Source organism: Lissotriton vulgaris, chromosome 3_1 (genome assembly GCF_964263255.1).
Source record: "Lissotriton vulgaris chromosome 3_1, aLisVul1.2, whole genome shotgun sequence".
In the NCBI taxonomy this organism is placed as follows: Eukaryota; Metazoa; Chordata; class Amphibia; order Caudata; family Salamandridae; genus Lissotriton; species Lissotriton vulgaris.
The window spans coordinates 148997280-149025036 of NC_141689.1; the positions used below are offsets into that span (position 1 = coordinate 148997280).

The following is a 27757-nucleotide window of genomic DNA, read 5'->3' on the forward strand; positions in this document are numbered from 1 at the left end:
TGCTGAAGCTCGAACTGTCATAAGGGATTTGCATGTCTTTGTGGGAATTTTTGCATGTGGTATCTTTTATTCGGACCAGGGTCCAGAGTTTGCCTCTAAGGCGTACAAGGATGCCATGTGGTCATTGGGGATCCAAGTCCAATTTTCGTCTCCATATAAGCCCAAGGGCAATTCAATTGTGGAGTGAATGAACCGTGACTTAAAGCAATCCTTGACAGCTAGAGTTTTAGGTACTGGCAGGAACTGGCTGGTCCATCTCTTTTGCGTTCAGGGTGCTCTTAATAATCTCCCTAGAAGTTCTCTGGGTGGGCGGACCCCAAACAAAATGCTCTTTGGCATCAAAATGTTTGTTCCGGACCTTGAGGGTCTAGACCTGGCGGCGTCTGCCACACCCTTTGATGTAGATGATCATTGTGCTGTGTTACAGGACATACAAAAGACCTGTGACAGTCTTGCAAAGGAACACTTGCCCTCCACAACTGATGCTGCGCTTCAGATGCTAGTAGTTGGCTGGCTACCCCGAGTCGGAGATCTGGTCCATGAGAAGGTGGAGAACAAGAAGGAGTTTGGCCCCTCATATCGTGCACCAGTCCCTGTCCTTGGACTGCAGGACACAAGAACAGTCATTTTACCTCCACTTCCTGGTCGCAAGGAAAACAGGTACATCTCCCTTGACAATGTCATACTACAACGAGTGGCCGATTCTTCTTAGTATGACCCCTGCAGTCTCTTGTCCAGCTAGTCTGAGGAATTCTGTTTTGGCTCCAGAGACAACCACAAGGTCTGACGTTGCCATTGAGATGCTTACAGTCACTAATCCATTATTGAATCCACCTGTTGGTGATACCCTTGATGATACTGAGTATACTTACCCCACAGACTTATCGATGCCCGATTTGCAAACATGTGCAGTTGATCAGTCACAGTTTTCATTTGGCACTGACTCTACCACAATAAAGTCCCCATCAAAAGTTTCAATTTTAGCTGTTTGGTTTAAAAAACTATTGTTGATACCCCCTTGGACTTACATTTGGCTGGTGCTTTTTTCAATTTTTTTATTCATGCCAATTGGATTTGTGGTGTATTTTTTCTGTTTTGTGAATGGACATTATGTTAAAGAAAGAACTACAATTATACTAATTGATGGAACTTTGGCACCCCACTCCTCATCACACATGAACAGGGACCGTACTTTTGTGAATATCACTGCTTGGCCTTGTCTTAGATGGGATTGGGTGGGATGCTGTGAAATTTCAGATCCATGGCCCCATATAGGTTATTAATGTTCCAAATGTGCTTTATGTTTCAATGGGGGATGTTGAGAAACAAAATATACCCTCTGATGGTTGGGATGTCCAAGCCGTAGATGCTCTGTTTTCTGATTTGAAATATTATGTTGCTTTTGATGTATTTAGACTTAGCCACTTGTGCAGACTTATTTTGTTACCAACATTATGGCAATCATTTTCTGCATAAACAAACACATTTAGCAATGTGGTTAATTATTCACAATGGGAACATTGTCCTACTCCTGTTGAAGGCAGCTCAAAACTCTTTTGAAAAAGTTCACTTATTTTACTGATTTTAATCAATCCAATCCTGACGTATTTTATTTTAGGATGACTGCAAAGTCCTCTTCCAAAGTTAGACTTACCCATCAATCAATCAATCAATCAGGAGTTTGTTAAAATGCAACTACTCACCCGTAAGGGTCTCAAGACGCTAGGGGTGGGGGGGTGGAGGGGGGTGCAGGTTCCATTCCATCAAGGAGGGGGTCTGTTGAAGAGCCAGGTTTTGAGGTTTCTTGCAAAGATGGGGAGCGATGTTGTCTGTCTGAGGTGGAGCGGAAGGGCTTTCCATGCTTTGGCCGCGAGGAAGGAGAAGGAGCGGCCTCCCGATCTGGTCTTTCTGGTGCGGGGGACCTCGGCGTATGAGAGCTGGGCTGATCGTTGGGTCCTTTGGAGTGCGTGAAATTTGAGCCGGCTGTTCAGGTATGCTGGTCCGGTGCCGTGGAGGGCCTTGTGTGCGTGGGTGAGCATATTAAAGGTGATTCTCGCCTCGACAGGGAGCCAGTGGAGTGTGCGCAGGTGCTGGGAGATGTGGCAGTGTTTTGGCAGGTTGAGGACCAGTCTTGCGGCGGCGTTCTGGATGTTCTGTAGCTTGCGGATGAGGTTTTTGTTTATTCCGGCATAGAGTGTGTTGCCGTAGTCGAGTCTGCTGGTGACCAGGGCGTGAGTGACTGTCTTTCGGTGTTCGAGGGGGATCCATTTGAAGGTCTTACGAAGGAGGCGGAGGGTGTGGAAGCAGGAAGATGAGACAGAGTTGATCTGGCGGTCCATTTTGAGCTCGGAGTCCAGGATGATTCCCAGGTTGCGTGCGTGTTCTGTGGGGGTTGGTGGGTTTCCGAGGGCGGTGGGTCACCAGGTGTCGCTCCAGGCATCGGGGTTTGGGCCCATGATGAGTACTTCTGTTTTGTTGGTGTTTAGTTGTAGGCAGCTGTTTTTCATCCATTTGGCGACGGCTTCCATGCCTTCTCGAAAGTTGCGTCTGGCGGTGTTGGGCTCGTTGGATAGGGAGAGGATGAGCTGGGTGTCGTCTGCGTATGACACGATGTTGAGTCCTTAGGTTTTGACGATGGGGGCAAGTGGAGCCATGTAGACGTTGAAGAGCGTTCGGCTGAGGGTGAAGCCTTGGGGGACTCCGCAGGTGGTAGGTGTGGGGTCTGAGAGGAAAGGGGGGAGTCTGACCCGTTGCATCCTGCCGGAGAGGAACGAGTAGATCCAGTCGAGGGCCTTGTCCTGGATTCCTGCATCGTAGAGTCTGCGTATTAGGGTGTGGTGGGAGACTGTGTCAAACGCCGCTGATAGGTCTAGGAGGATGAGGGCTACTGTTTCTCCTTTGTCCAGTAGGGTGCGGATGTCGTCTGTTGCGGCTAGGAGGGCGGTTTCCGTACTGTGGTTTTTTCTGAAGCCGGATTGGGAGGAGTCGAGGATGTTATGTTCTTCAATGAATGTGGCGAGTTGGCTGTTGATGGCTTTCTCGATGACTTTCACTGGGAAAGGGAGCAGGGAGATGGGTCTGTAGTTTTTGAGGTCGGTGGGGTCCGCTGAGGGTTTCTTCAGGAGGGGGTTGGCCTCAGCGTGTTTCCAGTTGTCGGGGAACGAGGCGGTCGCCAGGGAGCGGTTGATGGTGTGGCAGAGCATGGGTGCAATGGTGTCAGCGGCTCTGTTGAAGATGTGGTGGGGGCAGGGGTCCGTGGGGGCCCCTGAGTTGATTGACTTCATTGTCTTCAGTGTGTCTTTGGTGGTGAGGGCTGTCCAGTCATCAATCGCGGGTTTCCGGGTGTCGGGGGTGGTTGGTGAGGGTTCAGTGTGTTGGTTGTCTTCGTCGAAGTTGTCGTAGATGCTCTTGATTTTGTGGTGGAAAAGGGTGCTGAGTTTGTCGCAGAGGTCTTGTGAGGGAGAGATGTCGGTAGACTCGCTGGTGGGTTGGGCGAACTCCTTGATGATGCTGAAGAGTTCCTTGCTGTTGTGTGCGTGGGTGGAGATTCTGTGCTTTTTTCCTTGTTTCTCTGATGAGTTGATGGTGAGCGTTGGTGCTTGTTGTGGACTCGTCAGGGAGTGTGCTCAGGCCGAGGCTGGATTTGTGGACGATGGCGATTCCTCCTCCTGGGTGGGTGGGGCGGTCCTTCCTGTAGATCTTGTATCCTTGGGGGATGGCGATGTCTGGTCCTGAGGTGGCGTTGGTCCAGGTTTCGGTGAAGAATGCTACGTCCGGGGTGGTGCTGTCGAGGAGGTCCCAGATTTCTGTGGCGTGTTTGTGGAGGGATCGGACGTTGAGGAGGATGCATTGCAGGGTCTTCGGTTCGGTTGTGTTCTTGTGGGCGGGTTGTGCTGGATCCGTGTTCTTGGCGGTGCTGCAGGTGTGCCAGCAGCGGTGATAGCTGAAGGGTCCATGGGTGTCGGCTGGTGATGCTAGCTTGCAGTTGTTGTTGCAGCCTGGGTTGAGTGCGTGGAGTGCTGCTGGGTCGTAGCGTTGACGGGGTGGAGGTCCAGGGTTCCTGGTGCTGGTCGCGGACGGGTCGCGGACGGGTCGCGGACGGGTCGCGGACGGATGCAGACGTGCTTGCCTTTGACGCGCCTTCAGTGCACCAGCGGCCGCCATTAAGTAGGGGTCGGGGAGGGCTGGACAGCTGGGAGGCAGGAGCGGGGAGAGGAGCTGGATTGGGCCGGTCGTGCTGGGGGGGGAGGGGCCGTGGGGGCAGCAGCGGCGAGGAAAGGTAAAGGGAGGAAAGAAGGGATAAAGAAAAAAGGGAAAATAAGCAGAAAGGTGAAAGATGGAAAGGGTAGAAAAACGAGTGAAAACAAGTGAAGAGCAGAGGGGGAGAAAGGGAAAATGGGCAGAAAGAAGGCAAAAAAGAGCAGAGGTGCAGAAAGGTGAAAGATAGAAAGGGTAGAAAAACGAGTGAAAACGAGTGAAGGAGCAGAGGGAGAGAAAGGGAAAATGGGCAGAAATAAGGCACAAAAGAGCAGAGATGCAGAAAGGTGCAGAAGGGTGAAAGATAGGGTAGAAAAACGAGTGAAGGAGCATGTAGTGTAGTTCCTATTTTCCCAATAGGCCCTGCGCATTGGAATAACATAAACAGTAGTATGGACGTAGAAGTGCGGATCTTCCAGGTCTCCACTGACTATGCTAAACTTAATTGGGTTTGTTAACAACTAGCTCAGAGGTCACTGGAAACTTTCTTGACTGAATAGGAAGTGATCAGCTTCCCTGGTACAGACAAGAAGGGATTCAGTTTTCCAACAACCGCATAAACATGTCAACTTTGCTCCTTAGAATAAGAGTTAATCTCTAGAGTCGTGTGAAACAATAGACAGTTATTTTACTCAGTCAGTTTTGTGCAGATTACTTTCACCAAAGTGCAGAGAAATAGAGAGACGGGCGTTTTCAATAAAAAGGTATTATTTATTGAACAGTCTTTCTTCTCGTGCAAGAGAAATGTATTGCCACAATTGCAAGACTAGTTATTATAAAAAGTGCGTACAGTAAGATGAGTATTGCGAAATAATACTGTAAAAGCATTGATATGGTTTCTTAGCCATACAATGGTTTAAAATGAATAAAACATATATACATTCATATATACATTAGGCTAACGTACTCAACTGGTGCTTCTAACTACGCCTACCCCAGTGTACCTGACCTAAGCCTAATACTTGGGAGGGAGTAAGTAAGTAGCAGTTTTAGTTAAGTTGGTTTTGCCAAGGTTTGCTTCAAGAATTCTCTCTAAGGGTTTAGTCAACACCATACCTCTGGAATAGAATGTTGGAGGTCTTGTATCTCCTTCCAGGACACGATATCCCAGTCACTCGCAAGAGTAGGCTGGAAACGCCAGAGCTGGATTTTCTCGGCAGGAGAAAAGACAGCGTCTCTCTCAGCGCGTCGAGGAAGAGGAGGAGGGGCAGCGTCCGCGGGCAGCTTGCATCTGCTGGGCTCTGATGGGGACAGCTGTTCAGCTCCTGTGTTCACCACACCATCGTTCGCTCGTTAGCAGCGATAGCAGTATCGATAGTAGCAGCCGTGTTAGGATCAGCTACATCAGCGTTTGCTTAAGGCAACGTTGGTAATATTTATACCTGAAAGGTGCCTTGTTTGACGTAAGTTTTTGGACATAAGACATCAATAAAGATGTCACTAGGAAGTGATCGTCTCTCAGTGCTCATTAGAGTTCTATTACTAATCAAAACATAGCAAGTGGGGCTTTCCCAGGTTGCTGAGTTTTTATCTTGTTGAAGAACTCGGAGGGTAAACTAGGAATCTTAGATAGTGGCTTCTGCTGTGCCATTTGCACTAATGAGCTGCAAAGGAAGTTGCAGAGGAAGAGATTCTGAAATGTGGCTCTAATCGTGTGAGGCCAGAGACGAGTTTCTGAATATTGCATTTGATCGGTTATGCCAATATAGGGGTACAAAGGGATTATAGCCGTATAGGGGCATAAGGTCACAGTATCGATCAGGGTCCTAGATTAGAACGCGACAAGCCGAGTGAGAGAAAGGAGACAGAGTTCCACTGGACCACCAGGGATGAGGCGCAGGGAAACCTGTGGGTGGAGGAGGGCCTCGATCACTAACACTCAAGAGTGCAGGGGCAGGGGCACCTCACTTAACGGTGGAGCTGCGAGAGTGGGAGAGCAATTTCACTGACAATGAGTCAGTGGTCTTGCTCGCCTGTCCCCGCAGTGGCCGCCATTAAGTAGAGGTCGGGGAGGGCTGGACAGCTGGGAGGCGGGAGCGGGGAGAGGAGCTGGATTGGGCCGGTCGCGCTGGGGGGGGAGGGGCCGCGGGGGCAGCAGCGGCGGGGAAAGGTAAAGGGAGGAAAGAAGGGATAAAGAAAAAAGAGAAAATAAGCAGAAATAAGGCACAAAAGAGCAGAGATGCAGAAAAAGGCAGAAAGGTGAAAGATGGAAAGGGTAGAAAAACAAGGGAAAACGAGTGAAGGAGCAGAGGGAGAGAAAGGGAAAATGGGCAGAAATAAGGCAAACAAGAGCAGAGGTGCAGAAAGGTGAAAGATAGAAAGGGTAGAAAAACGAGTGAAAACGAGTGAAGGAGCAAAGGGAGAGAAAGGGAAAATGGGCAGAAATAAGGCACAAAAGAGCAGAAATGCAGAAAGGTGCAGAAGGGTGAAAGATAGAAAGGGTAGAAAAACGAGTGAAGGAGCAGAGTGAGAGAAGCACTAAATTACTATATTCGAAGTCCTTTATCGACCAATTAGCAATAGGGGGCTATGAGCTGTGGAAAGATACTATTGAACTTAAATCAGGTTGGGGTTTCAAAAGCTGGCAAAGCACTGAGGATTTGCATCGTGCATGTCTCATCCTGAACCATATGTTGTTTTTGAATTCGACTATTTCACAAACCACCAGCTACGTCTAAAAATGTAAATGCTCCTTCTCCTCCTGCTTTGGGAGAATACCACACATGGTACAATCACACCGATAGGTCCCATAATGAATTACAGTCTCTGACACTAAATTCCTCTTTTAAAATTTCCAGTTTGGATCCCCAAGGTTGGTTGTTGTGGCAAAAAAGTTCAGATTCATGCCAACATCGTTTTCTGGGTCCGGCCCCTGGCTATACACAGGTTAGGGTGGATCCCCGTTTTGAAAGCGACCATTCTGTCACTACCTATTCAGTGGGCAAGCTATGTCAGAACTGTCTCAAACATTCCACTTTAGCGCCAGTTAAGCTCCATTTGTCTAAATTGACTGATGATGTTGATGTGAATGGTTTTGTAAGTAAAAGGTCCTGCAGCAGGCAGGTCTAAACAATGGATATATGCTGTTTACAACGAAGTTTGGAAACTGTCTCAAATTGAAGCTGTTTCTAGATTAAGAGCTATTGATCAGGCTAATTTAGAAAAAGTGATTGCAGTTGTTGATAATAGTATTATTACCCTTTCTTCCCGAATTTACACATTAGATAATATTGTTTGATATTGCGCAAAATGAAGTGTCTGTATTGTGCCATGGTCAAAATCAATTACGTTCCATTATGCAGTTTGCCTGGACTTTGCAAACTTTAAAAGCTGGTAAAGTTCCATGGGACTACATGAACACGTCCTTTTTATTTGTACCATTTAATTTGACTGAAAAGCAACAATTTATGTTGATGAAAGATGCTACATATTCACTGTTGCATATTGAAAAGTTAGTACTTTTGCCTTTTTCTGTAGCGAAACACATTCAGTTGTTTAGTTAATTCATGGGTTAATAACATTACCTTTTCCACTGTTTAAGTTCAGTTCATGCATAAAACACTATGCCATAGGCAGATATGAACCATTGGGTTCCATGAAGTATGGTCTCTGCCATTTACCAATAGGTGCATGAAGGAGGGTAAAGAAGTTTATTTGATTAGTGAAGAGTGCACTTCCACACCTGATCACTCACTAGTTTGCAAAAATATACAATTGCATGGCTCTTGTATTTCGAGTGCGCCAAATTTGGCCTGCATTTTAAAGGGTACACCTGCCCCAGCTATAACACTGACATTCACGTTGCTAGCAAACGGTAGTTATTTGCTTTTAAATAATGAAGATTGCTGTGGTATGCTGGCAGGGATTCCTGAAATTGTGACTGTCTCCCAACGTGTAGTATGCTGTAAAAATGTGCTGTTCCCTCCTCCGCATGTGAAGCTCGATGTATCCATCTGGCCTTCCATTCCGACCTTGAAAGCAGAGTTCAACAATCTTAGTCGAATAAGAGCTCTATCATCTCAAAAAGAAGTCGCCCTTACTTCTTCACGTGAAACATTCGTCCTTCACGTGGCAAACACTTGCACTGAGGTGCATGCCCTTCTGAATACTGATCTCCCCCTACATTTCAGTGCATTGATTCACAATATATTCAATGCCTCATCGACCATAGGTTTGGCGCACTTTATTAAATTAGTAAGTTCTGGCCTTGTGAGTTCATTCCAAACTATATTTGGTGTGATACCGGCATTTATTCATTCTATTTTTCCAGCCTCTTCAGTGGTTTACCGTTGATTCTCGCCTTGGCTGCTGGTGTGCTGCTGTTAATTTGCTTGCTCAACAATGGCTGCACAATCTGTGTCAAACAACAACTTGCCGCGGCTGCTTAGGCTTCGCAACCGGATGCTTGAATACTATGGAACACTGCCTCTGGCTACATTGAGTGCAGCATATGGATTATCGTTTTGAGTCTCCTTCTTTACATGCGTGCAGCTTGTGTTCCATTGTTAGCATTGCTTTTTTTAATGGGTTCTGGATTTGTGCCTCTGCAATACGGTGTCTCCTAACCCAGATTATGACCAGCTGATGAGCCCCTTAGTTGCTCACGAGCTGGAATGTTCTGGCATCGGGATTATGTCCTGTGCAGTGGCACATGGGGTCCTAGAAAATTGGAATATATGTGCAGCGGCACATGACTTCCTGGCACGTAGTTATATTGATGAATACCCGAGTTGTCCTCTGATGGTGCAAGAGGCTCCGGTTATCGAAGAACATGTATATTCCTTCCCATTACTGATTTGGATGGCTGAAATGTTTTCTGGTGAGTGAGTGCAGAAGCCTCCAAGGTTATCATAAAAATGTTAGATGTTATGCGGGCTGATCGGCTCACGTTTTAGACCCAAGATGCGCGCAGCTGCGGATAACTGAGATTCTGGCACCTTTAATATTGCACTGCATGCAGGATTAACACACTTGGAGAAACTCTGTTTCCAAAGAGAGAGAGCTTTTGCAGATCCTGATGTGATTCATCCCTGCTGATCTTTGAGGTATGGGGTCCCCCATTCAAGCCTAAGAAACCTTCTAATATTATAAAAGCTAGCTCCTAGCAAGGGAAGGTGGTAACGAGGCACAATAGGACCTGTTTCCACTATCATTATAATATGATTTCTCCAATTGTGTTTTATGGAATTGTAGCAATGCTGATTGTATTATTTCTAATCATATGCCTGCGCATGTAGGCAAAAATATTGCATCTTAGCGGACATTGTTAAAGTAAACATTATAAACTTTACTATGTCTCTTTTAACCCATGTTGTGGACTGGTATGAAAATAAAAATGATTCCCACCATTCCTGAGAGTAACCTAAGTTGCATGTTCTGGGTTGTCTAATCATTGGTAACTTTGCTATAGGACGAAGAGCTGATGAGACACTGATGCTAGTCGGTTAGGGGTTCTAGGTACTGAGGTGAGTTTTTTGGTCCACAACAATTCACTGAGGTCCTGGGTCTCTGTGCACAGTGCTGTGTATGAGAAGAATCCCTGCAACATGACTAACAGATCACAAGGAGGAGGTTCTGGTGGCTACTGAGGAACTGCCTTCTGGGAGAGCACCAGGTACTAATAGGTTCCCTGCAGAGTTTTTCAAATGCTTTGCATCAGAGCTGACCCCCTCATCTCCTGAAAAAGTTCATTGAAGCTAATGAGAGGGGCAGGCTTCTCTGGGACTTGGGAGAAGCCACCATGGTGGTGATACCTAAACATAATGATCCACAAACTTCTTGCTCCTCCTATAGACCTAAAACCAATGTAAAGCAAGATCTTCGACAGGGTGCTGGCGGATGGCTTGTCAACGGTAACCAAGTTAATGGTACATGAGGATGGAATGGCTTTATTGCAGGGCGTGGCACAAGACACTGTATCAGACAGCTAAAAAAAGTGTTGAAAAGGCATCACAAGATCAAGGGCCCTTTGGCTCTGGTCCTTATTGACTTCATGAAGGCCTTAGACTGAGTCAGCTCAGACTTCCTTTTCCAGATTTAAATATACTTTGGTCCCCGTTTCCTGTCTTTAGTCCCTACCTTGTACTCAAAACCATGGACCTGGATAAAAGCGAATGGTGTGGTATCCAATCCTTATCCCCATGATCGGGGTACTAAATAGGGGTGCCCCTCTCTCCCCCCTTATTCACCATGGCACCACTAGTTGAACTGATTTGTCGGGATGCTGTGGTGTGGGGTTTTGATTGGGGTTATGGTTGGGAACACAATATTCCTTTACATGTGGATGATGTCCTCCTCAACCTAAGAGATCCCACATCGACAGGAGACTGATGGATGAAAATATTTGAGCTATATGCATTGCATCAGGCTTTGTTGTCAATGGAGCAAAGTCTAGGGTGATTTTGGCTGGGGGTAAGATGACTTCTGGGTAGGTTGTCACGACTGCAAATTGGCCATGATGGTCTCAAATACCTGGGAATGTATATCTCCCTATGCCCTCAGACGCATTGGAAGAAAAACATAACCTGCCTTCTTAACAGAACTGATTGTGCTTTACAGAAATGGGTCTCCCTGACCCTCTCCATCCTAGGGAAGACAGCTCTTTACAAAATATTAGCACTTCCTCGAAGGCTGTATATTCTCAAACATTTCTCACTGGAGATTGCAAATCTGCTTCAGTTTCTTTCTTCTGGCAGGTAAACAACCATGGTTGTCCTTTACATTACATACATTTGAAGGAGGACTGGGGGCGAGAAATATCCTACTATACTTCTGGGCATCCCATTTGATCACTATCAATGATCAGCTGTTTGATGATAGGAATGATTTGACTTACTGTTTGGAGTGGGAGTGGTCTGGGGAGAAGGGAACCCTATACTTTTATTATGGCTTGAAATGCACACCATACATCCGAAAGCTAACTTCTTTATTATTATTTCCTGGCACCTACATCAGGTACAGAGCACCAATGGTGCACTCCCGTCTCCACTCTCTGTCTCCTCCCGAATGCCACCTCCATTGATTCCAAACTACAACACATGGAATGTTGATAACTTGTACGGTGCCCTAGAGGGCAGAATAGAACTATCCCTAATGCATTGCAATAACTATGTACAACAACTACCACGCTACTCACATCCCGCCTCTTTCTTCTATTTGTTTTAAGAAAATGGATAACAATACATGTTTCATAAGTTATGCATTAATGAAATAATACATGAATAGAGATCTGACAGGTAGAATAGGCACCAGTAAATATTTACTCACAAATATAATTTTTGAGTTTGGCCGGTTTTGTTATTGTCCTACCGATCCTTCAAACTCTTCTCTCGTTAGCCTTTTGGAGCCAAGAATACATAGAACCATGCTGCGGATCAACTAACAGTTCATGGCTTGTACAATGAAAACATTACACATTGACCTCATCCATCATCCAATTAAATTTCCAGTTGACTTTTCCTTGATTCATTTCACCCTGATTGGACATGTCACTCCCCATTCCTCTCCCCTCTGTTACATGGTGCTATAGAACTAAAAAGCCACATCTTTCCATCACTAAGTAATGCAGAGTTACCGAAAAGTGTCTCAACACTGAGCAGTTGAGAATACTTATTCTGTCCATTCCGTAGAATTCCTGATCTCTTTACTATGACTTTATCTACAACACTAATTCTCACATTTATATTATTATGCCTCTCATCATAATGTTTTGAATAGATGGTTTGAGCATTATCTTGCCTTCCTTTAAGGACATCTGATATCCATTCTACCCTTCTAGATCTAGGCATTCAACCTATATTATATTTTGTGAATAGGGTTCCATCTCTCATAAGGTCAAAACAGCTATGACCTCTAAGTACAAGGTAAAATCCTATGCGCCCAAATTGTTCGGAAAAACGCAATCCTCCAAACCAAATTGTTCTGTTTTGCCAACTGAATGGAATCTTTCATCACTCAGCCACACCTTTCTACAGCACCGTTCTCAGAAGGATGGTAAACTAAAGCTGTTTTATGTTTAATACCATTCATTTTTAAAAAGGAAATAAACATTTCTGACATAAATTGCGGACCATTATCCGGAATGATACATTTAGGCAACCCTTTTAAAATATTCTATCTAGAAATTGTGCTCTAGTTTCAGAATCTGCTTGATCAATAATCTATATCTTTAGCAATTTAGAAAAAGTATGCATTATGACAAGCAGATATTTATATTCATCTCCTTGCAGAACATGTCCAGCAATATTCAACACTATTCTCTCCCATGCCAGGTCTGGGATACTAATGGGACACAAAGTCGGTCTGAAAGTCACAAGTCTTGTCTGCATTTTCACACATAAGACAGTTTCTAACAACCTTCTCAATAGCAGTGTCCATTCCAGGCCACCTGTATATCTCCTTCATTCTACTCTAGGTTTTTAACAATTCCCAAATGCCCTTCATTACATATATGTGTCAGTAAGTTGCTTCCCTTGCCACACTGCTCTGTCTGGTAGCTGTTACCCCCTAACCCTTCTAGGTCCTCAGTTCAAGGCCTTCCTCCACCCCCGGCACCGGCGTTCGCCTCATCCCTGGTGTTTCAGTGGGGAGCATCTCTTCTCTGCTGCTTCTCTGCACTCTGCCTTCTACTTCCTGCCTTTTTTGCTCCTCTGGTCTTTTGTCACTTCCCTTTTTTTCTATTTGTGCTTTCTTGTCACTTTCTCTCTTTTCTCCTTATGTGTGCCTTTTTTTCTTTTCCCTTGCTGCTGCTTGTCCCCGGCAGCCCCGCCCCCCTCTAGCACCATTTTCCCTCTTCCTGCCTCTCAGCTGTCCACACCCTCCAAACACTTTTTAATGACGAGCGCTGTGAGGCCGTATCGCTGATTTGCCAAAGGCAAGCACCTCTACATCCGTCTGCCCCTGGATTGCGCCCAGCGCCATGGACCAGTGGCGTAACGAAACTTGAGGGGGCCCCCCTGAAAAGCACATGGAGGGGCCACCACCTCCTGGTGCCCCGGCCCACCACCTACCACTTTACCCTACCACCCAGGAATCTAGTATATTTTGATTTGAAACCTCCAACATCTAAATGAAATACCTCTATATTGCCTTTCTCTAAGTTCTACTAAGAACGTGGGAAACACTTTTAACATACAAGCTATGCCATTTGTAACAATACTGCCAAAAACAGATTATTTAACTGAGGCAGCAATCAGAACAATGCCAAGGAGCGATCCTATTGTCTCTGGAACTGCTGATGGTTGAAGAACAATGCATATTGAAGTGCAGTGTTGGACGAAAGAATGCATGGTTAGTGTTGGGCGTATTTGAGTGGATTGCTGTGAGTGCAGGGTGAGCGTAAAAGTGAAGGGCGAGAATGAGGAGTGAGTTGTCTGAAAGCAGGGTGCATTCCTGTACACATGAAGTAACTCAGCATGTTATTGATGGCAGCGTAGGGTTTCAGGTATAAGTTACGCTATTGTTATTCTGGCATAAATAAGTATCGTGGGTGTAGGAAATAATGTGTTGATCCTGCAACAAACTTCCAGTCTTATGATTAGGGTTGCCAGCTCATTTTGATGCCCCATACAGGACAAAAATAAGCAGTCACCTAATGCCGTATTTTTAGGACTTATCTGTGCATACTTTGAACAGAAAATATAAATAGAAAACACTTTTAATTGTGTTCTAGGGCTGCCTGAATGATCCATGACTGATAATTAAAGGGAAGAAAGATAGAGAAGTCATGTTACATACATTTTTATTTATAACCCTATTTAGTGTCAAGAGGAGGCCTTTCAGTATCTTTGAATACCACATGGCTGGCATTTTTCTTTTGGCAACCCTACTTTATATTCCTTTTCCTGAAATGCATTATCACACTACAGGAGTAAATGTACATTTCAAATGTAAGGAATAGGCAGAGTGGGGGCCCTCTTTTTTGGGCACAGCATGCCTAAGCTTTCAGGTGTCAACCTGCCTCAGGCCCATGGTTTGTGCTGCTTGCATTCTCTAGTCATGCCTTACTGGCCCATGCTCTCCAATTCCCACCTACCTGCACTCGTTGGGGCTACTCTGGTTGTACAGATACTGTATCTTTCATGTTCATCCACTGCATTACCCTACATATGTCCCAGAAAGCAACATGTCTATCTCTCTCTATCTCTCTCCACGCCTCACTCTTCCCCCACCCTCTCTCTCTCTGAGTCTATTCCCCCCCTCTCTCTCTGCTCCTCCTGTAATGGTAACACTTTGCCTGTGTTACCTCATTTTACTCTGGATTGCTCGCTGGCCTGAATGTTTGCATGTAGAGGCCCCCTGGTCGCACAACATTAAATTCCGTCCTTACCAATGGATTGCATAGTCCTACAGTCTGCCACTGCGACTTCCTGCACTTAACTGCTTCCATTTATAAAGGCACAGAATGTCTCAGTGACTCCTGTTGTCATCCAGCGTGCCCTTAAGTGTTCATAGATTGGTGACTCACTGGTAAGCCTGGCACCAAAATAAAAGTGGCGCAGATTAGCAAATCAGACATCTAAAAGAGTGGCTCATTTGCAAATAGGGGTGGTTTTTCCCTTTCAAGACATGCTAAATATGTGATTTCAAGGTATGGCAGATTGCATGAATGTATGCTTGCTGCAGTGCAACGGTTGTGGTAACACACTGGATATCAATAGTAAAACCCATCATACCAGATTCAACAGGCCGACAAAAAGCCTAAATATCAGCTCACTCTCTGAGGTGTCACATCTACACAGTACTAGTAGTGGGAGAAGCAAGGAAAAAGAAGCGGTACAAAAGGGGGTGGTGATGGACGGAGCATCTGAACCAATCAAACACTCACACCCAGTCAAAAGATCTGGGTTTGATCCATCACCGTTCTTTAGCCCACTCTGCCACCCCAGTTCAGACATGGCTATATGCAAATCAGTCTGACCCTGTGCCTCATGGGAACAGTCCAGCCCGAACTGCCAAGCCATGCCTTCCCTGGACCGGAAACAAGGTTCCGAGGACCGGTTTCTGGCATTACAGCCGTCTTCAGCCCTGCTTGCTTGAATCCAGTGGCAAAGTGAGAAAGGGACTCACGACTGAGCATACCCTGCCACACTTATGGCGGCCAAAGCGGTACAAAAGGGGGTTGTGATGGATGGAGCATCTGAACCAATCAAACACTCACACCCAGTCAAAAGATCTGGATTTGATCCATCACAGTTCTTTAGCCCACTCTGCCACCCCAGTTCAGACATGGCTATATGCAAATCAGTCTGACCCTCTGCCTCATGGGAACAGTCCAGCCCGAACTGCCAAGCCATTCCTTCCCTGGACTGGAAACAAGCTTTCGAGGACCGGTTTCTAGCATTACAGCCGTCTTCAGCCCAGCTTGCTTGAATCCAGTGGCAAAGTGAGCAAGGGACTCACGTCTGAGCATACCCTGCCAACTTAGGGCGAACAATTTTGAAAAACCAAAGGGGATGATGGACGGAGCGTTGACAATACAAACACTCACCTCTAGTCAACTGATCTGGGTTTAATCCATCACTGTTCTTTAGCTCACTCCGCCACCCCAGTTCAGACATGGCCATATGCAAATCAGTCTGACCCTGTGCTTCATGGGAATAGTCCAGCCCGAACTGCCAAGCCATGTCTTCCCTGGACCGGAATCAAGCTTCCCAAGACCGGTTTCTGGCATTACAGCCATCTTCAGCCGGGCTTGCTTGAATCCTGTGGCAAAGTGAGCAAGGGACTCTCGTCTGAGCATACCCTGCCAACGTAGGGTGAACAAAAAAAAGACCAAAGGGGATGATGGACGGAGCGTTGACAATACAAACACTCACCCCCAGTCAACTGATCTGGGTTTAATCCATCACCATTCTTTAGCTCACTCCGCCACCCCAGTTCACATATGGCCATATGCAAATCAGTCTGACCCTGCCTCATGGGAACAGTCCAGCAGTAACTGCCAAGCCATGTCTTCCCTGGGCCAGAATCAAGCTTCCCAGGACCGCTTTCTGGCATTACAGCCGTCTTCAGCCGGGCTTGCTTGAATCCAGTGGCAAAGTGAGCAAGGGACTCACGTCTGAGCATACCCTGCCAACTTAGGGCGAACAAAGAAAAACCAAAGGGGATGATGGACAGAGCATTGACAATACAAACACTCACCCCCAGTCAACTGATCTGGGTTTAATCCATCACCGTTCTTTAGCCCACTCCGCCACCCCAGTTCAGACATGGCCATATGCAAATCAGTCTGACCCGGTGCCTCATGGGAACAGTCCAGCCCGAACTGCCAAGCCATGTCTTCCCTGGACCAGAATCAAGCTACCCAGGACCGGTTTCTAGCATTACAGCCGTCTTCAGCCGGGCTTGCTTGAATCCAGTGGCAAAGTGAGCAAGGGACTCACGTCTGAGCATACCCTGACAACTTAGGGCGAACAATTTTGAAAAACCAAAGGAAATGATGGACGGAGCGTTGACAATACAAACACTCACCCCCAGTCAACTGATCGGGATTTAATCCATCACCGTTCTTTAGCTCACTCCGCCACCCCAGTTCAGACATGGCCATATGCAAATCAGTCTGACCCTGCGCCTCATGGGAACAGTCCAGCAGTAACTGCCAAGCCATGTCTTCCCTGGGCCAGAATCAAGCTTCCCAGGACCGCTTTCTGGCATTACAACCGTCTTCAGCCGGGCTTGCTTGAATCCAGTGGCAAAGTGAGCAAGGGACTCACGTCTGAGCATACCCTGCCAACTTAGGGCGAACAAAGAAAAACCAAAGGGGATGAAGGACGGAGCGTTGCCAATACAAACACTCACCCCCAGTCAACTGATCTGGGTTTACTCCATCACCGTTCTTTAGCTCACTCCGCCACCCCAGTTCACACATGGCCATATGCAAATAAGTCTGACCCTGTGCCTCATGGGAATAGTCCAGCCTGAACTGCAGAGCCATGTCTTCCCTGGACCGGAATCAAGCTTTCCGGGACCGGTTTCTGGCATTACAGCCATCTTCAGCCGGGCTTGCTTGAATCCAGTGGAAAAGTGAGCAAGGGACTCACGTCTGAGCATACCCTGCCAACTTAGGGCGAACAATTTTGAAAAACCAAAGGGGATGATGAACGAAGCGTTGACAATACAAACACTCACCCCCAGTCAACTGATCTGGGTTTAATCCATCACCGTTCTTTAGCTCACTCCGCCACCCCAGTTCAGATATGGCCATATGCAAATCAGTCTGACCCTGTGCCTCGTGGGAACAGTCCAGCCCGAACTGCCAAGCCATGTCTTCCCTGGATCGGAATCAAGCTTCCCAGGACCGGTTTCTGGCATTACAGCCGTCTTCATCCGGGCTTGCTTGAATCCAGTGGCAAAGTGAGCAAGGGACTCACGTTTGAGCATACCCTGACAACTTAGGGCGAACACAGAAAATCCAAAGGGGATGATGGACGGAGCGTTGACAATACAAACACTCACCCCCAGTCAACTGATCTGGGTTTAATCCATCACCGCTCTTTAGCTCACTCCGCCACCCCAGTTCAGACATGGCCATATGCAAATCAGTCTGATCCTGTGCTTCATGGGAACAGTCCAGCCCGAACTGCCAAGGCATGTCTTCCCTGGACCAGAATCAAGCTTCCCAGGACCGGTTTCTTGCATTACAGCCGTCTTCAGCCGGGCTTGCTTGAATCCAGTGGCAAAGTGAGCAAGGGACTCACGTCTGAGCATACCCTGCCAACTTAGGGCAAACAATTTTGAAAAACCAAAGGGGATGATGAACGAAGCGTTGACAATACAAACACTCACCCCCAGTCAACTGATCTGGGTTTAATCCATCACCGTTCTTTAGCTCACTCCGCCACCCCTGTTCAGATATGGCCATATGCAAATAAGTCTGACCCTGTGCCTCATGGGAATAGTCCAGCCTGAACTGCCAAGCTATGTCTTTCCTTGACCGGAATCAAGCTTCCCGGGACCGGTTTCTGGCATTACAGCCATCTTCAGCCGGGCTTGCTTGAATCCAGTGGAAAAGTGAGCAAGGGACTCACGTCTGAGCATACCCTGCCAACTTAGGGCGAACAATTTTGAAAAACCAAAGGGGATGATGAACGAAGCGTTGACAATACAAACACTCACCCCCAGTCAACTGATCTGGGTTTAATCCATCACCGTTCTTTAGCTCACTCCGCCACCCCAGTTCAGATATGGCCATATGCAAATCAGTCTGACCCTGTGCCTCGTGGGAACAGTCCAGCCCGAACTGCCAAGCCATGTCTTCCCTGGATCGGAATCAAGCTTCCCAGGACCGGTTTCTGGCATTACAGCCGTCTTCATCCGGGCTTGCTTGAATCCAGTGGCAAAGTGAGCAAGGGACTCACGTTTGAGCATACCCTGACAACTTAGGGCGAACACAGAAAATCCAAAGGGGATGATGGACGGAGCGTTGACAATACAAACACTCACCCCCAGTCAACTGATCTGGGTTTAATCCATCACCGCTCTTTAGCTCACTCCGCCACCCCAGTTCAGACATGGCCATATGCAAATCAGTCTGATCCTGTGCTTCATGGGAACAGTCCAGCCCGAACTGCCAAGGCATGTCTTCCCTGGACCAGAATCAAGCTTCCCAGGACCGGTTTCTTGCATTACAGCCGTCTTCAGCCGGGCTTGCTTGAATCCAGTGGCAAAGTGAGCAAGGGACTCACGTCTGAGCATACCCTGCCAACTTAGGGCAAACAATTTTGAAAAACCAAAGGGGATGATGAACGAAGCGTTGACAATACAAACACTCACCCCCAGTCAACTGATCTGGGTTTAATCCATCACCGTTCTTTAGCTCACTCCGCCACCCCTGTTCAGATATGGCCATATGCAAATAAGTCTGACCCTGTGCCTCATGGGAATAGTCCAGCCTGAACTGCAGAGCCATGTCTTCCCTGGACCGGAATCAAGCTTTCCAGTACCGCTTTATGGCATTACAGCCATCTTCAGCCGGGCTTGCTTGAATCCAGTGGCAAAGTGAGCATGGGACTCTCGTCTGAGCATACCCTGCCAACTTAGGGCGACCGAAAAAAAAACACAAAGGGGATGATGGACGGAGCGTTGACAATACAAACACTCACCCCCAGTCAACTGATCTGGGTTTAATGCATCACCATTCTTTAGCTCACTCCGCCACCCCAGGTCACACATGGCCATATGCAAATAAGTCTGACCCTGTGCCTCATGGGAACAGTCCAGCCCGAACTGCCAAGCCATGTCTTCCCTGGATCAGAATCAAGCTTCCCAGGACCGGTTTTTGGCATTACAGCCGTCTTTAGCCGGGCTTGCTTGAATCCAGTTGCAAAGTGAGCAAGGGACTCACGTCTGAGCATACCCTGCCAACTTAGGGCGAACAAAGAAAAACCAAAGGAGATGATGGACGGAGCATTGACAATACAAATATTCACCCCCAGTCAACTGATCTGGGTTTAATCCATCACCGTTCTTTAGCCCACTCCGCCATCCCAGTTCAGACATGGCCATATGCAAATCAGTCTGACCCTGTGCCTCATGGGAACAGTCAAGCCCGAACTGCCAAGCCATGTCTTCCCTGGACCGGAATCAAGCTTCCCAGGACCGGTTTCTGGCATTACAGCCGTCTTCAGCTGGGCTTGCTTGAATCCAGTGGCAAAGTGAGCAAGGGACTCACGTCTGAGCATACCCTGACAACTTATGGCGAACAATTTTGAAAAACCAAAGGGGATGATGAACGAAGCGTTGACAATACAAACACTCACCCCCAGTCAACTGATCTGGGTTTAATCCATCACCGTTCTTTAGCTCACTCCGCCACCCCAGTTCAGATATGGCCATATGCAAATCAGTCTGACCCTGTGCCTCACCTGAATAGTCCAGCCCGAACTGCAGAGCCATGTCTTCCCTGGACCGGAATCAAGCTTCCCAGGACCGCTTTCTGGCATTACAGCCATCTTCAGCCGGGCTTGCTTGAATCCAGTGGCAAAGTGAGCATGGGACTCTCGTCTGAGCATACCCTGCCAACTTAGGGCGAACGAAAAAAAAACACAAAGGGGATGATGGACGGAGCGTTGACAATACAAACACTCACCCCCAGTCAACTGATCTGGGTTTAATCCATCACCGTTCTTTAGCTCACTCCGCCACCCCAGTTCAGACATGGCCATATGCAAATCAGTCTGACCCTGTGCCTCATGGGAACAGTCCAGCCCGAACTGCCAAGCCATGTATTCCCTGGACCGGAATCAAGCTTCCCAGGACCGGTTTCTGGCATTACAGGCGTCTTCAGCCGGGCTTGCTTGAATCCAGTGGCAAAGTGAGCAAGGTACTCACGTCTGAGCATAACCCTGCCAACTTAGGGCGAACAATTTTGAAAAACCAAAGGGGATGATGAACGGAGCGTTGACAATACAAACACTTACCCCCAGTCAACTGATCTGGGTTTAATCCATCACCGTTCTTCAGCTCACTCCGCCACCCCAGTTCAGATATTGCCATATGCAAATCAGTCTGACCCTGTGCCTCATGGGAATAGTCCAGCCCGAACTGCAGAGCCATGTCTTCCCTGGACCGGAATCAAGCTTCCCAGGACCATTTTCTGGCAACACAGCCATCTTCAGCCGGGCTTGCTTGAATCCAGTGGCAAAGTGAGCATGGGACTCTCGTCTTAGCATACCCTGCCAACTTAGGGCGAACAAAAAAAACCAAAGGGGATGATGGACGGAGCGTTGACAATACAAACACTCACCCCTAGTCAACTGATCTGGGTTTAATCCATCACCGTTCTTTAGCTCACTCAGCCACCCCAGGTCACACATGGCCATATGCAAATAAGTCTGACCCTGTGGCTCATGGGAACAGTCCAGCCTGAACTGCTAAGCCATGTCTTCCCTGGACCGGAATCAAGCTTCCCAGGACCGGTTTCTGGCATTACAGCCATCTTTAGCCAGGCTTGCTTGAATCCAGTGGCAAAGTGAGCAAGGGACTCACGTCTGAGCATACCCTGCCAACTTAGGGCGAACAAAGAAAAACCAAAGGAGATGATGGACGGAGCATTGACAATACAAACACTCACCCCCAGTCAACTGATCTGGGTTTAATCCATCACCGTTCTTTAGCCCACTCCGCCACCCCAGTTCAGACATGGCCATATGCAAATCAGTCTGACCCTGTGCCTCATGGGAACAGTCAAGCCCGAACTGCCAAGCCATGTCTTCCCTGGACCAAAATCAATCTTCCCAGGACCGGTTTCTGGCATTACAGCCGTCTTCAGCCGGTCTTGCTTGAATCCAGTGGAAAAGTGAGCAAGGGACTCACGTTTGAGCATACCCTGACAACTTAGGGCGAACAAAGAAAATCCAAAGGGGATGATGGACGGAGCGTTGACAATACAAACACTCACCCCCAGTCAACTGATCTGGATGTAATCCATCACCGTTCTTTAGCTCACTCCGCCACCCCAGGTCAGACATGGCCATATGCAAATCAGTCTGACTGGTGTGCAGTGGTGCCTGCTTTGAAGGCAGCTTGTGCTTCCAGGGTTTTGTTGTTGACTGACTGACTGACTGAAGTACTTATAAAGCGCTCGAATGCCGCGGTGTCTTGGCGCTGGAAGACTAGAGAGAGCGGTGTGAGCCGATCTTAATGCGAGGAAAAGAGCCAGGTTTTCAGTGCTTTTCTGAAACATAGTTTAGACTTTTGTGAGCGCAGTGCAGGGGGCAGAGAATGCCATAGTCTGGAAGCTTGGTAGGAAAAAGATCTGCCACCCCAGCGCATTCTTCTTATTTTAGGTTGGCAAATTAGATCAAGACTGGCTGATCTCAGCGTACGTGATGGCACGTATCGGGGGAGAAGTTTGGCAAGATCATCTGATCCCATACCGTGCATGGATATGTGGGCCAGACAGAGGGCCTTAAACTGTATTCTACTCCTGACTGGAAGCCAGTGAAGTTCCCTGATGACTTTAGATGTTGGGTGACGATAGGGTAAATTCAGCAGAACCCTGGCTGCGGCGTTTTGGATTGCCTGCAGTTTGTTCAGTTGTTTTTCTCCTGTGCCCAAGTAGAGAGAGTTGCAATAGTCCACTCGGGACATTACCAGGGCACCCATTACAGTTTTTTGCAATGTTGGAGGAATGTAGGGTAAAACTTTCCTAAGGACCTTGATGGTATGGAAGCATGTAGAGGTTACCTGGTTAATCTGTGCCTTACAAGAAAGTTCTTTATCAACCAGGAAGCCAAGATTCCTGACCTTTTCTGCTGGGCTAGGACAAGAGCCCGCCTCCGGGGGCCACCAGAGGTTGTTCCAGATCGACGGTTTCTGACCGAACTCGATTATCTCGGTCTTGTCCGTATTTAGTTTTAAAAAGTTGAGGCTCATCCAGTTTTTTACACTGAGAAGACAGTTCTTAAAGCGCTCTGCAGTGGCTTGGATGGACTGGGATACTGAGACTACAATTTGAGTGTCGTCAGCGTAGGACACTAATTTTAGACCATGAGATTGAATTAAGGCAGCTAGGGGGGTGACATATAGATTAAACAGGGTGGGCGATAATGCCGATCCCTGAGGGACCCCCCCCGGAAGGGAGAATTCATCAGATGTAAGACCTTCCCAATGCACTTGTTGGATTCGAGAGTCCAGAAAAGATGTTAAGAGGGCTAGGGCACCTGCGGGGTCCCACAGGGCTCTGCGTTGTCACCCCTACTTTTTAACATCTACCTGCAGCCACTAATTGCTCTCCTGAATAGGATGGATTGCCTAGTGTATAACTATGCTGATGACACCCAGATCATCATCCGGCTGGATGATGGCCCAGGAGCATACACTAGGCTACAGGACATACTAAAAACCACAGTTAACTGGATGTCTGAGAACTCTTTGAAGGTCAATCCAGACAAGACGGAAGTGCTGCCCATTTCCATCTCGGGCAACCCCTGGAGCGACAAATTCTGGCCTAAAGAGTTGGGTACACCACCAAAACCGGCAGCAGCAGTTAAAAGCCTAGGCCTATTTGTGGATAACAAATTATCCATGGAAAAACAGGTTTCCACTGTTGTGGGCACCTGTATAGGCCTCCTAAAACAACTAAGGAAGATCTCTGCTTTGCTTTCATTCCCTACTCTGAGACACGTGGTCTCAGCCACAATTCTGGCTAGGCTGGACTACGGGAACTCCCTATACCTAGGCTTGCCTCAGCGGCTGCTGGACAAGCTTCAGGGTGTTATGAATGATGCAGCTAGGCTCATATTCAAAAAACCCAGGACTGCCCATGCCTCTCCCTTGATGCAGGAGCTACATTGGCTCCCAATACGTCAGCGAATTGTATTCAAGGGATTGTGTATTGCTCACAAGGCTTTGTACGGCAAGGCACCCAAATATCTGAAATCCCGAATATCCCCCTACACACCGGGTAGGACCTTGCGTTCATCGGACGCCACTTTTTTGTCCCAATCTCGCTTCAAGTTGACCACGGTGGGGGGCCGTGCGTTCTCCAACGTGCTTCCAGCTTTGTGGAATAATTTGGATTCAGATCTCAGGAAGGAAAGTAATCTACTCCCCTTCAGAAAAAAACTAAAAACTGTGTTGTACAAACAAGCATGGAGCAGCTCTTAGGTGCATAGCCGATTTCAAGTGAATGTAACATCTCATCACGTAACATCTCTCACGTAAATCTGGACAGACAGCGCTTAGAGACCCCTGTGGGTATAACGCGCCATACAAATTAAATAAATAAATAAATAAATAAATAGGGCAGCACCCATGAAGCCAAGGTTTTTTAATCTGTTTAACAGAATTGAATGGTTCATGGTGTCGAACGCCGCTGTAAGGTCAAGTAGGATCAGGGCCGTTCTGCCACCCTCGTCCATTGTTCTTCGAATGTTTTCTGTTGCCATAATCAGGGCAGACTCTGTTGAATGGGAAGGGCGGAATCCGTGTTGAGAGGGGTCTAGGAGTTTGTTGTGATCAACATAGCGCATCAATTCTAGGTTGAGGGCTTTTTCCAGAATCTTAGCTGGTAGTGGTAGACAGGATATTGGCCGGTAGTTCTTCGGTTCGGCAGGATTCAACGAGTCCTTCTTCAGGATAGGTCGAATACAAGCTTTTTTCCAGCTGCTCGGGAAATCACCCGAGGTGATAATGTTGTTAATCAAGGGGGTCAGAACAGCTGCCACTGTCAGCGGAATCATGTGTAGTATACGTGGCGGGCAGGGATCTAGTGGAGATCCTGACTTCATCTGTGTGATGAGATCTGCCACCTGTGACTCCTCTAATAGGGGAAAGGAGGAATAGCTAGGACCAGACAGGGGGGCAGTGTCATTATTCTCCTTGGGTGTGATTAATACAGATGAGCTAAGGTCATCATAAACTGTCTGGACCTTGTGTTGGAAAAAGGTAGCAATATTAGTCACAAAGTGTTGGTCAGGGCTGAAGACAGTGTCGCGGGGGTTTTAGTTAAATGAGTAACAGTTTTAAATAGTTCTTTAGCAGTGTTAGAGGCTGCCTGGATTTTATTTGAAAAATAGGCTGATTTAGCCTGCACTATTGCTGTCTTGTATTCCTGCAGGGCTTTGGTGTATATTTGTTTGTTTTGAACACTATAATCCGAGCGCCACGATCGCTCAAGTCGTCGGCATTTTTGTTTTAAGTGTTTCACCTCTATGGAATACCATGGTGCAGTGGCAGATCGTCTTCTGGCTTTTTTTATTTCTACAGGGGCTAGTTGGTCGACTGTCTGCTTAATCCAATTTTGGAATTTGACCGCTCCTAAGTTAGTGTTACCGGTTTCAAGAGCAGGGGGATCTTTTGCAAGTGACTTAGCCAAAAGGGCGGGTTCAAGCTTGTTCCAAGGACGTGTTTTTCGGGAAGCATAATGCCTCTTCGGTGATTTGTACGTTTATTCAGAGACATATTAAAAAAGATAGCACTGTGTTCAGACCAGGGGACTGCTTTGGTCGAGATAGCTTTGATATGGTCATTGTTAGTAAAAAATGCCATCAAGGGTATGTCCTGCGATGTGAGTGGGGTTTGAGACTAGCTGAGTCATGCCAAGACTAAGAAAATTGTTGATTAAAGTCGTTGAGTCAGAGTCATTGTTTGATTCTAAGTGAAAATTAAAGTCACCCAGAACGGTATATGTGGTGGAATTAGATGTGGATTCAAGAAGGGTGTGTAGTGCTCTTATAAAAGGCGCTCTTAGACCAGGGGGGCGATACACAAGTAGGCCAGCAAATATGATACAATTATTTTCTTTCATTTCAAAGCTCATGGCTTCTGCTTCTAGACCATGCTCGGGTAGTGAAAAAACTTTTAAATGGGATTTATAAATAATCCCAATACCACCCCCTACTACTCCTTGTCTGTTAGCAAATTCTACATGATATCCTACAGGAACTGCGTCATTCCAGTCTGGTCCTGAGGTATCAGATGCCCAAGTTTCTGTCAGAAACATTAGATCAGCGTCATGGTCTGTGATCAGTGCAGAAATTTCGTGTTTGTGTTTGACCATAGATCTTGTGTTCATCAATATGCACTTCAGAGATCTATTTTCAACCGCCGGGGGTATGTTTCACCCTTAGGGCTATTATTGGTAGGCAGATGGGAGTTTGCGGTAGGGCGTTTAGTTATGTCTGTAGGCTGATGGTAAAGTTTATGGGGTTGCAGAGGGGGATTGTGGGATAAGTGCAGGCCACAGGAGGCACAACAGAAAGATGAGGAGAGACCTCCAGGGTTTGCTCTGTGCATAGAGCTACACGGGCGTTGGTTCAGCTCAAGGAGCTGGGGGCTGGAGTATTGAAGATTTTGTTTATTAGGAGAAATGCCATAGTTTCCGGCGCTGGGCGCGGGACTGGCGCGGACGGGCGCAGACGGGCTTGCCTTCGGCACACCGCCGGCGCACCCGCTGTGCCCGTCCGCTGCACTCCCTGTAAAGGGGGGTCATTTTGTAGTTGTGGGTGAGGGAGGGGCCTAGCACTGGACCGCTCGCAATTTTCCCCAGCAAGATGGCGGGCGCTAAAGCCAGTCACACCCCTGTTAGCGTTAACTCGGCTGTGAAAGGAATGGACAATCTGATCGGGTAAGCGGAGCGCTCGGGAATATCAGATAATTCCTAGCATTCAGGAAGAATTAAAAGCACTAGTAAAAACAAAGTTCAGTGCAATATAGCAGTAAGTATTTTAAAACGGTGAATCTCACTTTCAATCATGCAGAGATACACAAGTCCCGGCTTTTCGCCTCAGGACCGTCAACACACAACGCTCGTAGTCAGCAATGCGGGTTGGAGTGACGGTTTTTGTAGTTGTGGGTGAGGGAGGGGCCGAGCACTGGACCGCTCGCAATTTTCCCCAGCAAGATGGCGGGCGCAGAAGCCAGTCACACCCCTGTTAGCGTTAACTCGGCTGTGAAGGGAATGGACAATCTGATCGGGTAAGTGGAGCGCTCGGGAATATCAGATAATTCCTAGCATTCAGGAAGAATTAAAAGCACTAGTAAAAACAAAGTTCAGTGCAATATAGCAGTAATTATTTTAAAACGGCGAATCTCACTTTCAATCATGCAGAGATACACAAGTCCCGGCTTTTCGCCTCAGGACCTTCAATACACAACGCTCGTAGTCAGCAATGCGGGTTGGAGTGAGGGTTTTTGTAGTTGTGGGTGAGGGAGGGGCCGAGCACAAGGACCGCTTGCAATTTTCCCCAGCAAGATGGCGGGCGCTAAAGCCAGTCACAGCCCTGTTAGAGTTAACTCGGCTTGTTCATCCATGTCTTCTCGGGGCATCTACAGGTGAGCCTGGAGTCTTGAAGTGTGGGGGTGAACCAGCTTGCTTTCTTGACCTGTTGTTTGCCAGTGGCTTTCTTGAGGGAGGCAATCGTGTCGGCTCATTCTGCAATACATTGGTGGAGGTTGCGTGCTGTGATGTTGATGTCTGAGGATGTCGGTGGTGATGTGTGAGTTGATCTTCTGTGACTCTGTTCCAGCTTCTTTGGGGTAAATGGTGGAAGTGGAGGTGTGCTGTAGGTTTGTTGAAAGAGAAGTGGATGAGATGAATATAGTACATTATTGCTGGCATGCATACGAGAAAGGCAAGGGGCCCTATCCTCCGTCCTCCCGACTGATCCTCGTTTGACGGTTGCTGACACTCCAGGAGGTGACCCAACACCATGACATTTTGTCTTGGAGAAAGGCAGAGATTGACCAAATGAGGTACCTTTTCCTGTCGATGCACTAATGCCCTTACAGTAGATTATGGACACTTATAGCATTGTAGCAGGGAATTTCAGCCTTGATGGTATTCTACATAATATTGCCTTTGTGTCTTACTCTGGTGCTCTAACCACCCCATGTGCCCTACGCTTCGGGAGGCATATTTGTGATGCACCGCACTAAGTATGAACAACAAAAAGTCCCCCATTCCCCCTCCGGCTTCCGCATCCCAATCATGCCAAAGAAATTCCCAAGTAAGCAATACAACAAAAAATAACATTTCCTGGATAAAGCTATGTTCTCC

The 27757-nt window shown here is 47.3% G+C and overlaps 1 protein-coding gene across 1 annotated transcript in view; it reads right to left on the reverse strand.

The window, feature by feature from the left end:
• LOC147726124 (receptor-type tyrosine-protein phosphatase mu-like) overlaps positions 1–27757 on the reverse strand; it is a 1369719-nt gene that overhangs the window by 939957 nt on the left and 402005 nt on the right. The window lies entirely within an intron of this gene.